Raw genomic sequence first — 13,526 nt, forward strand, 5'->3', positions numbered from 1 at the left:
GTGAAATCTCCTGGTATGATGATAGGGACATTAGTCAGTAGGAGGTGTGTATGTATGCATGGGCCTGTCTGACAGGATGTCGGCATTGTCAGTCAGGCACAGTTGGCCCTGACTCAGGAGATATATGTGTGTACAGTGCTGTGTATAACATAGCTGAAGGAAGTGTCATGGTTCTGTCTGGACTCCTTCGCAGATAATCTTTCATAAACACCAAAAACCTGAGCACTACACCCCTGTTATACTCATTTACACACTTAACACCCTACTGATCCCTTTTGATCAGTCAACAGAGAGTATGTCATCATGATATCCTGGCATGTCCAATGGTTGTTTTCGCTTGTACTCTCCAGTCCAGCTGGTGAATACGGGACTTTTGAGGCAATGTTACAACTGCCTTATGTACACAGACAATCCTCACCTCCTCCCAACAAACTCAGATATATGTCGGAGATGCAACTATATAGACAAATGGGAGGCTGAGCTCTCTCAACCCATGACCAGCACAGTCTATCAGGTGGTGAAGGTAACCACACACACCACAACTCCGTCACACATAGACCTATAGCGACAGCAAACAAACTACATTACCACACAAATACATACTCGGAGGCTCTACATAATATCTGCCTAAGCAGCAGAGACCTCCTAAACAGACACCCAGACAACTGCTACCCCACGACATTACCCACATATCACATGATTCACACAGTCAGTGTGCCACACAGTCACTGCCATTAGGGCTATAAACACACCTAATGCACTTGTAATAGATGACTCTTTTGTCAGTCACACTGATGTCACACTCACCAGGCTGAACAAGGAGAAGGACACTTTGAGCTGTCTGTCGGGTGGCAGGTTCTGCCACATTAAACATGCACTCAGGTCACTCCAAAGCAAGTACAAATATGGCTCCATCATTGTTCATGCTGGTGTGAATTACCTCGGACATTCCTCCCTGGACTACATGACATGGGACATAGAAGAGCTCTCTGATCATGTATCCCAGGCCAGTATGACCCTGACCTAGTGTAGCATCTTACCCTCACCAAGAATGATGGCACAGTATACAGACAAGTTGATCAATTGTAACAGTTGGCTAACATATTGGTGTCATTCAAAGGGATCCAGTGTCTGTCAGCCTGGGATGACATGCTCGACATGCCATGTAGCTGCACCTGTCACCCCTGGACTTTCAAATACTGGCTAAGGCTATTGCCACCCCCACGGTGCCTTTTTTGTGCAAGGCTCAGATGACAATCCCACCTCCATGGACAATACAAGGTAACAGACAGTATGGGTAATGCTGCTCGACAACAGATGTCTAGACCCCAGAATGCATGCACGCAAGATGCTCTTCAGTATGGTGAATGTCGATATCTGTGCAGTAACAGACACCTTATTCAGGCTCCCAAATGCAGACCAGTACTACCAGGTTATACTTCATACCATGCTTTTCGGCCACAAGACTCGGACCGACCAACAAATTTAGGGGGAGTATCTGTATACATCACAGATGCACACACCTCCAGGTTAGTAGCACTACAGGAAGCATCAGAGACCATACATGTGCAACTAACAGTGGACAAAACTGCCTTTCAGTTTGTAGCCTGCCACAGACCACCCTCCCGAACCCAGGAACCCCACTCAGCTTTCCTGGGAACACTGGAGAATGTGACGGTCTCTACAAACACCATTATATGGGGTGACTTCAACTACAGAAACATTGACTGGGAATACTACTCAAGCCACAACACCCTCACCCAACGGTTGCTAGACTTTCTAAACAGAAATGTATGTCACAACTGGTCACCACACCCACAAGAGGGGTAAACATATTAGACCTGATCATCACCAACATGGGGACTCCATGTTCCACACCAGAGGTATGCCCTTCATTGGTAAGGTCAGACCATACATTTATCTCACTGGACATCCATATCCCATCCCCATCCCCATCCCCATCCCCATCTCAGGTTCTCTCGGTGAAGTACTTACTGACAGCAAACATCACACTTCACTAAACCAAGGTGGTATCCTTCAAAGACCCTGGGACAGAGGTAAGTACGTCTCAGACTGCTGAATCCTTTACAAACACAGTCTACTGACACCTACTTGAATGCATGGATCGTGCTATCCCAAATAAGAACAAGACTCACTCCTCCAAAGGCAGGGGACCTTTCTGGTGGACCACGGACATAAATAAGCTATACAACAAAAGGAGGGGACTACTACATGATAGAGCACAATTCCAATAAGGGTAGGCATCTCTGATCAGTACTAGCAAGAAGCTACATTCACACATGAATTCATGTAAGACCCATTTCGAAATGTCAGTTGCACCACACATTGAGAACAGTCACAAGGCCTTCTTTAGTTATGTCATGAACCTGGGTGCCAACAACCAGATATGCTGTGTGTTACTGCAAAATGACAATACATACACTAAACCCACAGACATTGCCATCATTCTGGCAAACAGGTTCAGTGCAAATGTCAACCCTCACCCCCCTACTAAGCAAATGTCCATCCCAAGAGAGTGTAGCCTCCCTGACATCACAGATGATCAGGTGGGTGCTGCCCTCTCCAAAGTGGACAACACAGCATCAGCGGGACTGGACGGTGTCCCGGTCTGCATCGTACACAAGCTTCATGACGAATGCAACACTCACATGATGTCACTGTTCAATATCAGACTTACTACATGATATGTACCCGAGGAATGGCGTACAGCAACAGTGGTCCTGCTCCACATAGGTGGTGCCACAACAGACTCCAGACACTATCGCCCTGCCTATCTACCCTGGTCAGCAAAGCTATGGAGCGTATCATCATGGTACTCATACACACAGACATCGGGAACCTACAGGCACTGGATCCTACACAATTCAGCTTTGATGTAGGCAGATCTTGCCTCTTGAACATGGTCGACTTCTTTAAACAGTTACCAGGTCCATAGACGTAGGGAAGGTAGTCCACAGAGCCTACCTGGACCTTGCAAAATCCTTCACAACAATACCCCACTCGGGCATCATACATAAGCTCATCAGCTTACATATCAACACATATGTCACATGATGGATTGCTAAGTGGTTCAGCGATAGCACCCACATGGTATGTATTGCACGTGCCATGTCTGACTCTACACCAGTTACATGTGGCATCCCACAAGGCTCAGTCCTGGAACCTGTCTTGTTCAGTATATAGTCCTCTGGCGTACAGGCAACACAGGAGGAATATGGCTGATCATGTTCGCAGATGACTCCAAACTGGGTGCCATATTTGACTCTCCAGCTGGGACATGCATCCTCCAAAAGGGTCTCACAGTGATGGATAACTGGTGCCAGAGCCATGGCCTACAGCTGAATGCCATTAAAGGCAGTCATCCCCTTTGGGAATCACATAGTGCCCACACATTACCACATAGGTGTTAATACATTAAGTATGGTAGAAGTTGTTAGGGATGTGGGGGCACGAGTAGTTTGTTATCTTGCCTTCAACAATCACATTGCTATTGTGGTTAGACAGACATTCTATATAGCCCTCCCTATCCCAACAGGTTTCACATCTGGATCAAGTAAAGTCATTGTGCCCCTATACTCACGAGGCCCATGATTGGATACAATGCCCCATTCGGGATGTACCTTACCCAACACCTGCAGCAACTCTATTGGTTACCGAAGTACCTCACCAAGTGGTTCGAGGGACTCACACAGATGCCCTGTGCAGTTCGGCTAAGGTAACTCCAGCTCTACTCAGTCACTTACCACCTACTTGGATGAGATCTGTGCCTGTTGTTTACAGCCATGTCCAACACAGAATTAATGGACATGCTCCACCTCAGGATATCCATATCCCTTAGAGCTACACACTCCAGGGACTTACACCTCAGCACAGATATTTATAGCACATGCTGGAGGGACACATTTCTATCCCAGATGCTCCCCTCACTCTGGAATGGGATCCCAGTCCCGCATAGGCTGAGCCCCCCACTGACCCCCTACAGGTGACATATTGACGAGTGGATGGGTGATTGTATGGTTACCCCTGGAATCGCTTCTGGGTCCCTGCTGGACAGAGGCACAATAAAGCTAACATAAAAGGCCTATCTTGTGTGACCTACTATTCACAGGCACAGTCTACTAATCTAACAGGGCTGCAAAAGCCAAACACACTCTGGCTAGGCTTATACATGCCCTAGAGCAGATAGGCTAGTATCAACCTATGCACCTATGGTAATGTTCGGGATGCACATTGTTTATTGATGATACTGATTGCACATTTTTCCTCTTCTTTGCTTTCACACTTTCTATGAACAACCTAAGTATCTGCAGAACATATATTATTATGACAGGGTTCCAATATATTATATATGTGTCTGTTGTCATATAAGTGTGTGCACATGGCGGATTGGTGAATACTGAGAGGTTCCTGTGTTAACACATGCAACTGCCGGATATGTGTGGCCCTCTGCTATACTCAGCCATGGCCTAAGTGTGTGAGCATGCCCAGTCTGTCCTTTCAGTGTTTTGTTGCCTGACATTTGTCTCATTTATTCAAGTGTGTGAGTATGCCCAGTCTGTCCTTTCAGTGTTTTGTTGCCTGACATTTGTCTCATTTATTCAAGTGTGTGAGCATGCCCAGTGTGACCTTTCAGTATGTTGCTGTCTGAAGTCCACTACATTTGTTGATGTGTGTGAACATGACCAATATTAACAATTATATTGTATGTGTGTTGAAAATCAGGTTCTTTTCTTATTGCAGGGCTCACCTTTGTGTCATAACTCGACAGGGATTATGCTGTTCCTGCAGGGTTTCCATGAGATACGTTGCATAGACTTATCAATATTTCTTCATACAGGCTGACCAGTGCAATACTGTCATGGTTTAGTGGTTCAATACTATGACTGTAGTGCACAGTGTCCAGGGTTCAAGGCCTGTCATGGCTTTATATTTTCATACTGAGCAGACCAGACTGCTTAAGGGCTAGTACAGCAAATATGAGCATGTTGGCTTTTGTTCAGCTATGCCCAATATAGACCAGGCTTGTCCAACTTTGCTCAACGTTAACCAACATTACAGAACATTGCCCAATATTGCTCAACATTGACCACAGTTGTGCTAGTGTTAGTGTGTGCCCTTGCTTTACATATACTAAATGGTGGTGAAAGCTGTTTAGCACTGCTTTATATTGCTTAACACATGGCAATCATGCCTCAGGAGGTGCTGCAGGGCGGCATATGTTGGATGCATATACTGCACTCCCTATACATGTTTGGAAACAGGTAGTGTCAAGTTAGGCATCCCTTTTACTATTTGTGCAAGTCAGAGAGAGGTATCATTTCCAGGGTTGCTAATGAGCCAGTGTATGTGCTATACATTGCCTCTTTGCCAAGGCCAAAGCATACTGGGCATGCCTCCTTCTGCCTACTGGGGCAGGCGCAGGTTGTTCCTCCTCTGAGTCACGCTCTCCCTGTGATAGCCTTGGCAATGGTGGGGGGGCTGTTTGGCCCAGGCCTAAGCTGCTCCTGCTGCAGCTGTTTTTGCAGGATCATATTATGTAGCATAGCACATACATTGACAATTTGGGTACATGTAGTTGGTGAGTACTGCAAGGCTCCACCAGATGTGTCCAGGCACTGGAACCATGACTTGAGCAGGCCAAACACACGCTCGATTACATTTCATGCTTGTGAGTGTGCCTCATTATGGCATTCCTGTTCAGGTGTGTGTGCGTTTCTGATGGGTGTCATCAGCCACGGCTCCAGTGCATAGCCAGCATCCCCCACTAGGTGACCATGTGGTTTGTCCCCATTGGAAAATGTCTGGTACAGCTGCGTCAGATGCCAGATATGGAAATCATGGTAGCTTCCAGGGCAGCCAGCACACACATTCAGTATTATGCCCTGGGCATCACACATGACCTGGCAGTTGATGGAGGAGAAGCCCTTGCAGTTGAAGTAGACCCTACCCCGCTCACCGGCTGGTGCTTTGATGCATATGTGCGTGCAGTCTATTGCACCCACTACCTCAGGGTATTCCTCTATTTGCTGGAAGAGATGCATATTGCTGGCCAATACCTCACAGGAATTGGGGAAATGTACATGATCACCTACATGTGCTGACATGGCATCCAGGAACTGGTGCAGTATCCTGGATGCTGATGCCTGTGATATCCCCATCATATCACCAGTTGGTCTCTGGAAGGTACCTGTTGCTAATATTCTCAGGCCAACACATACCTTGGTTTCCACTGGGATGGGTTCCCCTCTATTGGTTCTGTGTGTGAGGCGTGGCCTGCACAGCTCAACAATTTGCTGCAAGAGGTCTCTGTCCACTCTATAGCACTCCACTATCTCCAGCTCATGTAGCCTCTGGTAGGTTACCCTGGGCCTGTACACTCTTCTCCGTCTCCTCACTGTGGGTTGTCCAGCAGCATTCGCATTGTCACCACCCTCAGCATGTTGCATATGTCGCCTTACAACAGCAATGGCAGCCCCTAACATTTCTTTGTCTCAGTAAAGCTTTTTCAGTTTTCACTTCTATTAGCTTACTGCAGTGTTGCAGTGTCTCTTGAGAAAAACATAGTGGAATGTTGTTTGAAGAGTTTTAAGTGCTGGGCTGGGCTGGGCTAGTGTACTGCCTGTGTAATTGCCTGATTCTGATTGTTTTTACCTGCTAGCTCTGCTAGTACTCCCTGGTTAACTTCCTACTATTTGTTGTGCTTCCTATTTCCTTTCTGTTTTCTCAGGGGAGCAGCGCCACTCACACAAGTGCAAACATGTGCACAGCAGCTCACACGCGTGCACACATGCTTACACTGACTAAAACTTGCTTATTCCTGGTAAAACGCGCGCACACCAGCGCAAATGCGCTTACACAACTTTAAACAGCCTTATACATGCTTACTCCAACTTAAACGTGCGCACACAGGCTTACACGCATGCACACAGTCTTACTCGGGTTTACAGGTGCGCACCCACATGCATACACGCTCAGCAAGAAACTTTAGTGTTATCCATGGCATACACCTTCAATTTCTTGCCTTTACCTAGCCTACCTGTTGACACACCTCTTTCAGTGATGTATAAGTGACAGCTGACACATACCACTCTGCTCCAATGAGCTTCACTTCTTTCATACATCCCTCCCCTCGTGATGTCACCTATCTTCTACTCTGTTACTCCCCTTATCCTCCTCCTACACTCCACTGACTGCGCTCATTTGCTATGTAAACTTGCGATTCACTATCCTAACCCTCATTTGCATAGGATTGCCTACTAATGCTTGGTTACATCTCTTAGACTGAGCTTCCCCCCTTAGCAACCTCTACTCGGTGGCCATGTTGTCTTCAGCCTGCCATTCCCTTGCATTGTACATTCAAAATAGCAATAAAATCCACATTTGTGGATCTTGATTATTGATTTTGTGGTTTTTAGGGTGCAGCGCATTTGCGCGGTGCTGCGCTACGCTTAAACCTCGGAGATCGGGATGAAAAAAAAATTATTTTATTTTTATTTTGCATCACTGAACATTGCCAACGGCCATATTTTTGACCATTGGCATGTTTCCTCAACTAAATGCATCCTTTTTTGGAGCTGTCACAGCTCCGTTTTGCTATTTGCAGAACTGTACTCAGTTATCAACTGTGTACATTTCTGCAAATAACACTACTCTTACTCGGACAGGTTTGGGTTTCCTGGATCGCAAATTTACCTCATTTGCATAGCTTTCATCTGCAATTGAGGTAGTTTGCATATCCAAGCCCTGTCCATGTAGGACTCATTTTGGGAGCTCTGTTGCACGCCCCTACCTGCTGTTCCTGGATCGCTCAGCGGACATGTTGGCTGCATGGAGTCTTACACTACTCTTAGACTCCGTGCAAGCCTTCGTGAATCTGGCCCCCTATTTAAGTGTAACCTGGACAATTGGATTGGAAACCATAAATTTGCATGAGGGGTTTCACATATGTCCCTCATATACAGGGGCAGCCTTAGCAGAACTTAGATTCATGTGCAAACATATATGCCGATCCATAATGGAACAAAGGTATAACATGGCTAGACTTGTAGAGTTCCTATGAAGTGAGTGGAAGCCACTTCCCTGAAGTGAAAGCAGTGGTATATGGCCTGTAGTTTACCACATTTACAGATGACTGTTAACTGAACACACTCATATAGATTCTCTCAGTGATAGTAACATATTACCAAAGGGGCTGAAAGAGACAAATGATTGGTGCCAAACTCACAGACTGTACCTTACAGCAAACAATTGTCCCCTTTGGCAGTGAAGTACCCCTGTTAATTCATAGGTTCATATGTTCATAGGTGTTTACAAGGCTAACAACCACAAGGGTCTTTTTAAGCCTAGCTATGAAACCCAAATCTGACAAGTTCTGATACCCTTGATAAGTATAAGCATGGACTGAAGATGAACCATTTGCAGGTTACCTGTGTCCATTAGAGACATAGATGGCAAACCAGTAATGAATTTCTAGTTTCCCATCCAATTGTCCAAGTTGCACTTGAATTGGGTTAGGAAGGAACTCTGCTTCACATGGATGGGGAGCCTGTTCCATAGATGGGGTAGTCTCTGGGATACATACCTATCTCTTCAGTAGGTCCTATTTGTGTCACAGGCAAGGTTGAAGTCTTTAGAAAGGGTAATTCTGGTGCTGTTTGTTTTGTGCATATGCAGGAGGTCCAGATTGGGGTATGACAATTCCCTGTATACCAGGCATAGATCTCCCCTCAGAAGCTGGTAGGAGACAGAATACAGGGATAGGGCCTTGAAGCATAGGACATTTTACTTGCACTATGTATTCTTTTAGTGAGGAAACTCTGTGGATATTCCAATTATTAGATATGCCTGGTTAGGTACATACCAAAGGGGGCATTGTACTCAGTGACAGGTCTGATGAATGCCAAATATACTGGAACAATAATTTCCTTGGAATTATATGCCATACCTTTGTTTATAAGTTGTGCAGCATAGAATGATTTCCTCATCACTGTAGACGCATGATGGTCAAAGATTAGATTACTATCAATGTGTGTCCCTAAGTCCCTGACTACTGGGTCAACTCTTAAGGGGGTGTGTTGTTACCAGGGATGGATGAATTCACAAAGAATACTATTATGCATTTCTTGAAATTTAGTTTTAGCCCATGGCTCTGACACCAGTTGTTTGTCTGTGTCAGCCCCTCCTGGAGAACATCTGTGCCAGTGTGAGATTCAATGGCAGCTCTAATTTGCAATCATCTGCAAATGTATTCAAATAGAGACCACTGACATTGGCCTTGACTTCTGGGAAATGCCAAAAAGGAGCAGTCCAAGGACTGATCCCTGAGGGACTCCACTTGTGACTGGCCTCTTTGTAAAGTTGGACTCCCCAATTCTAACTTCCTGGGTCTTCCTGGTTAAGGTCTTCCTCCTTTAATTCCATGATGACAAACTTTTGTACCTTGGAAGCAGACCGGAAGGCCCTCTCTTTTATTTGGATAGACACTAATTTTAGTAAATTAGGAATTGGTCTTGGTCCATTTTGCTCAAACCAAGAGCCTCATGTAAATGTGTCTGCCTCCTTGTTCCTTGAGAATGACTTGTATGGTTCCTTACTACATCAGATGCAGAATGTAACAAAGTCCTGTTGTTCTGCTGGGACCTTGGTTACCCTTTGCACAGGGTTTTTGACTAGCTTTTGATACCATTTTCAATGACAGTGGCAGTTTGCATAGAATCTCCCACTCCTACAGACAAGCACCCCATCTCAGTTTCATGTCTGGAAGGTACTGGGATAGTCTGCTCATCTGTAGCAAGAGCCACGATTAGTTAGCCAACTTACTTTCTATCATCTGGCCACTGCTTCTTGCAGAAATGGAAAAACCTTTGGTGCTTCACAGTTTCTACAGAAGTCCCATTATCAAGGTAATTTCAGCTACACTTTAGGAGGAAGGTGGCAAATGGGACAAACTGTACCATGACAGTTGCTTCTCACATGCATAAGGTCCAAAACAGTTCTCTGCCCAGCAAGGCACCACAATGTTTGGCTCATGTCCTCAGCCAGTGGCAGCTACTTAAGGTGTCTGTACACTTAATACCGCATCTACCACACTGAATTGCAGGGTTATCCTAAAATTCTAAAGCCTTGCTAAAGTCAAGCTCCATTTGCTTCAACCCATCTTCCTGCAAATTCAAAATATCAGCCTTCAAGTCCAAGACTCTAAAGGCTTCATACATATCCAGGAGACTACTACTTATAATAAGCTGCAATATTTCGCCAAGGAGGGAGTTTTTTCCCTTCTGCTGCTTCTACAAAGAGTATTAATGTCTACCACTTTTATTGAAAACAGTAAAATTCCTGCACCCTCTAAAATCAGTCTGAACATTTAGAAGCCAGAGGTTGTGAATAGGTCTCCTTATACCAGGCTACCACTACCGGCTTAGGGGCATGATACAACTATGGCACCCTTTTTTGAGTATCAGAAAATTGAGCAGCCTGCAACTACACACATGTGGGCTATGGTATTGCCAAGTGCAATGTTATCAAGTCTGGAGTTTAAGGTGCTTTCACTGTTACCATAACCCAGGGGAGAAGTCATGTGATCTATAATCTAGACTGTCCTAGGTGACATCTGGTTCTACACAATCTTCAACGGGGACAGAGCCCTTGCTACATTTACAGGGATGATCAGTGTTGCTAGATCAGTAGGTCATTGCCAGTCTTTGAAAAGGGATTAAAAAGGCTCCAGGCAAAACAGAACCAATATGGTACTGCAGTCATTGAGGCATGTGTAAATGAAGTCTGAGATTTTCTTAAGTTTTATCCTAGGGATTTTGACCCAAATCCACAATCTTGACCACAATTTGAGTGTCTCTGATCAGTTGTGCATTCACAGTCATTTGCCATCAGAAAAGGTGGATTCACTTCTACTACTTTATTTGTACAGAATCCTATAAGTGTAAAGATGTCCCCATTGATAAATTCTGCTTTTGGCTCAGTCTGGGCAAGTCTGCTCAAGTCTTCAGACATAACTGCCTCCAAATAAGTTTCAGATATAGGCAATTCAGCAAGGCCAAGGAATGAATGAGTGCCACACTATTGCTGTCCTAGGATAGCGGTGGTATTGAGGCATCCTACAATTTCTTACAGTCAGACTTCCAAAGGTGGACATTCAGACAAATGCAATCAGATGCCATTCAGGTATCACAGACTAGCATCTTATGATTCAAGGTGCATTAGCACAGTATCCTTCCCAACTAAGTTTTTTTTTTGCAAACCTACAGTCCCCAGCAGATGTAACAATTAACACTTAAAGAATTAAACTACTACAAACTGAATCCCCTCTCAGCTCAAACACAGTGTTGTGAGACTTGTGAACGCATGTTCATAGCAATATACACTTTCATCACTATCTGTCCATAGTGGTGAGACACACATTCTCCATTGCTTACCTCATGTATATGGAAATCACATCCAAGACCAGGGAGGTCATAGTGCTGTTGTACTCTACCACAGGTATGTCCATAGTCCTAATCAGTAATAATTGAGTACAAGACTCCTTTCTGTCTGTACCTCACCAGACAACTCCAGCAATTGGAGAAAAAGTAGAGGTTTGTGACTGGGAGAATGCAGGTCTTTCAAACATCACATACATGGAAAGACAAAAAGACATGCCATGGTACTCAGTATCCTGCAAGCTGCTGAGAGGTGACCTATGCCTGACTTACAGAGAAGTCCCAGACCTTGCTCTACTGGAAATGCTGGACATCTGCAAATCAAATGAGACAAGAATAACTTGCCATAGGATTCTCAACCAAGCCTGTGACCTAAACAGAACATGCTGGGGAGATGAATATATCCCACAGTGACTCACACTCCTCTGTAATAGGCTCTCAGTGCATGTGAAGCAGTGATCCTCAATGACTCTGTTCAAGCGCAACCTTCACTACTGGTTAGGTGATTGTAAAGTGATCTCTGAGGTGGCACCTATGTCTCTCATAGACAGGCACAGTTGTTGTTGCTCACAAAATTGCTCTGCTAACAATGACCATCTAGATATGATTAATAAGGGTACTTGTGTTTTTACACAGCTAGGTTTCTATTGCTCCATGTATAGTAATAACCGTGTACTCCTAAAACTTACAGTTAAATATGTGAGAGATTCAAGTATACAATGAATCTAGAATAAATGCTGTATCTCTCAGGTAACAACAACCAGATATCAAACAGGTTATCAGCACACAAACTTCACCTCCTCAACAAACCAAGTGCATAACACATAACCCCACATACACAGAGGTACTCAATAAAAGTTACCAAAGGAGCAGAGACCACACATTACAGTTCCAATGGAACCTACTACACATAAAAACAAATGTATCAGTGTCTTACCCATTAAGCCCTTAAGGCAAAACACGTCAAAACCAATGTCTTGGTCATAGGTGAATCCATAGTGAGACACATAGATGGCCCCCTCTCCAGGTTTTATAAGGAGAAAGTCATAATGCTGAGCTGCCTGTTAGGTCCCAGGATCCACAAAGTCATGCATGCACTCAGGTCTCTCAACAACAAGCACAGTTACAACTCTGTCATACTCGATGCTGGAGTAAATGACTTGAGACTTACCTCACTGGACTATATGAAGAGAGATATGACTGAGCCCTCTCCCTTCTTGGGTGAAGGAAGAATGCTGATTAGGGCTATGGACATACCTGTCTGGGAGCTCAGTCATACTGTACCACTCATACTGAACCTGAAGATATAGCCAACCTGTTAGCAGACAGGTTTGGCAAAAATGTCACACCCCTGTCTCCACCAGTCATACTGACAACATACCTGTCAACAGTTCCATACATATTATCTCTAAAGAACAGGTCATAACTGGATTCAAGACCAAAAACACAGCCTCTATGGGACTGGATAACATCCCAGGCTGCTTACTAAATGGTCTAAAGCAAGAGTTAGCAGAACCACTGGGTACTCTCATAGGTTCATAGGTTCATAGATTAGTACTAGGCTAACTACCCTTGTGGGTCATTTCAAGCCTAGCCAATTACCCCATGTGAGAATCAAACCTTGCACCTTGTGTCTATAAGGTAAAACACTTAACTATTATGCCATCCTCCCACCCCCAAAACCAGTATTTAGACTCTTCAACCACAGTCTAAATACTGGTTTTGCACAGCAGAGTGGAAAATAGTAACCATAATCCCCTTGCATAGACCGGGTCGCTCAACTGACCTAGGAATCTGTACACCCATAAGCCTGATCAACCTTGTCTGTAAGGTCATGGAGAAAATTATCTTGGATCTTATCAATGAGGGCATCCATGACCTTCAAACTCTTCATCCGACCTAGTTTTAGATTCATAGGTTCATAGGTAGGTACTAGGCTATCTGCCCATGGGCATTTATAAGCCTAGCCAGCGTGTGTCGGCTTTCACCACCCCATTGATTAATTAACTGATCCTCTGTCAAGCAGATCCAAGGAAGTGATCCCAGGGGTGTATTTTCTGTTACCCATCCACT

This window comes from Protopterus annectens, chromosome 11.part0, assembly GCF_019279795.1.
Source record: "Protopterus annectens isolate FY-2018-M chromosome 11.part0, PAN1.0, whole genome shotgun sequence".
Lineage (NCBI taxonomy): Eukaryota > Metazoa > Chordata > Ceratodontiformes > Protopteridae > Protopterus > Protopterus annectens.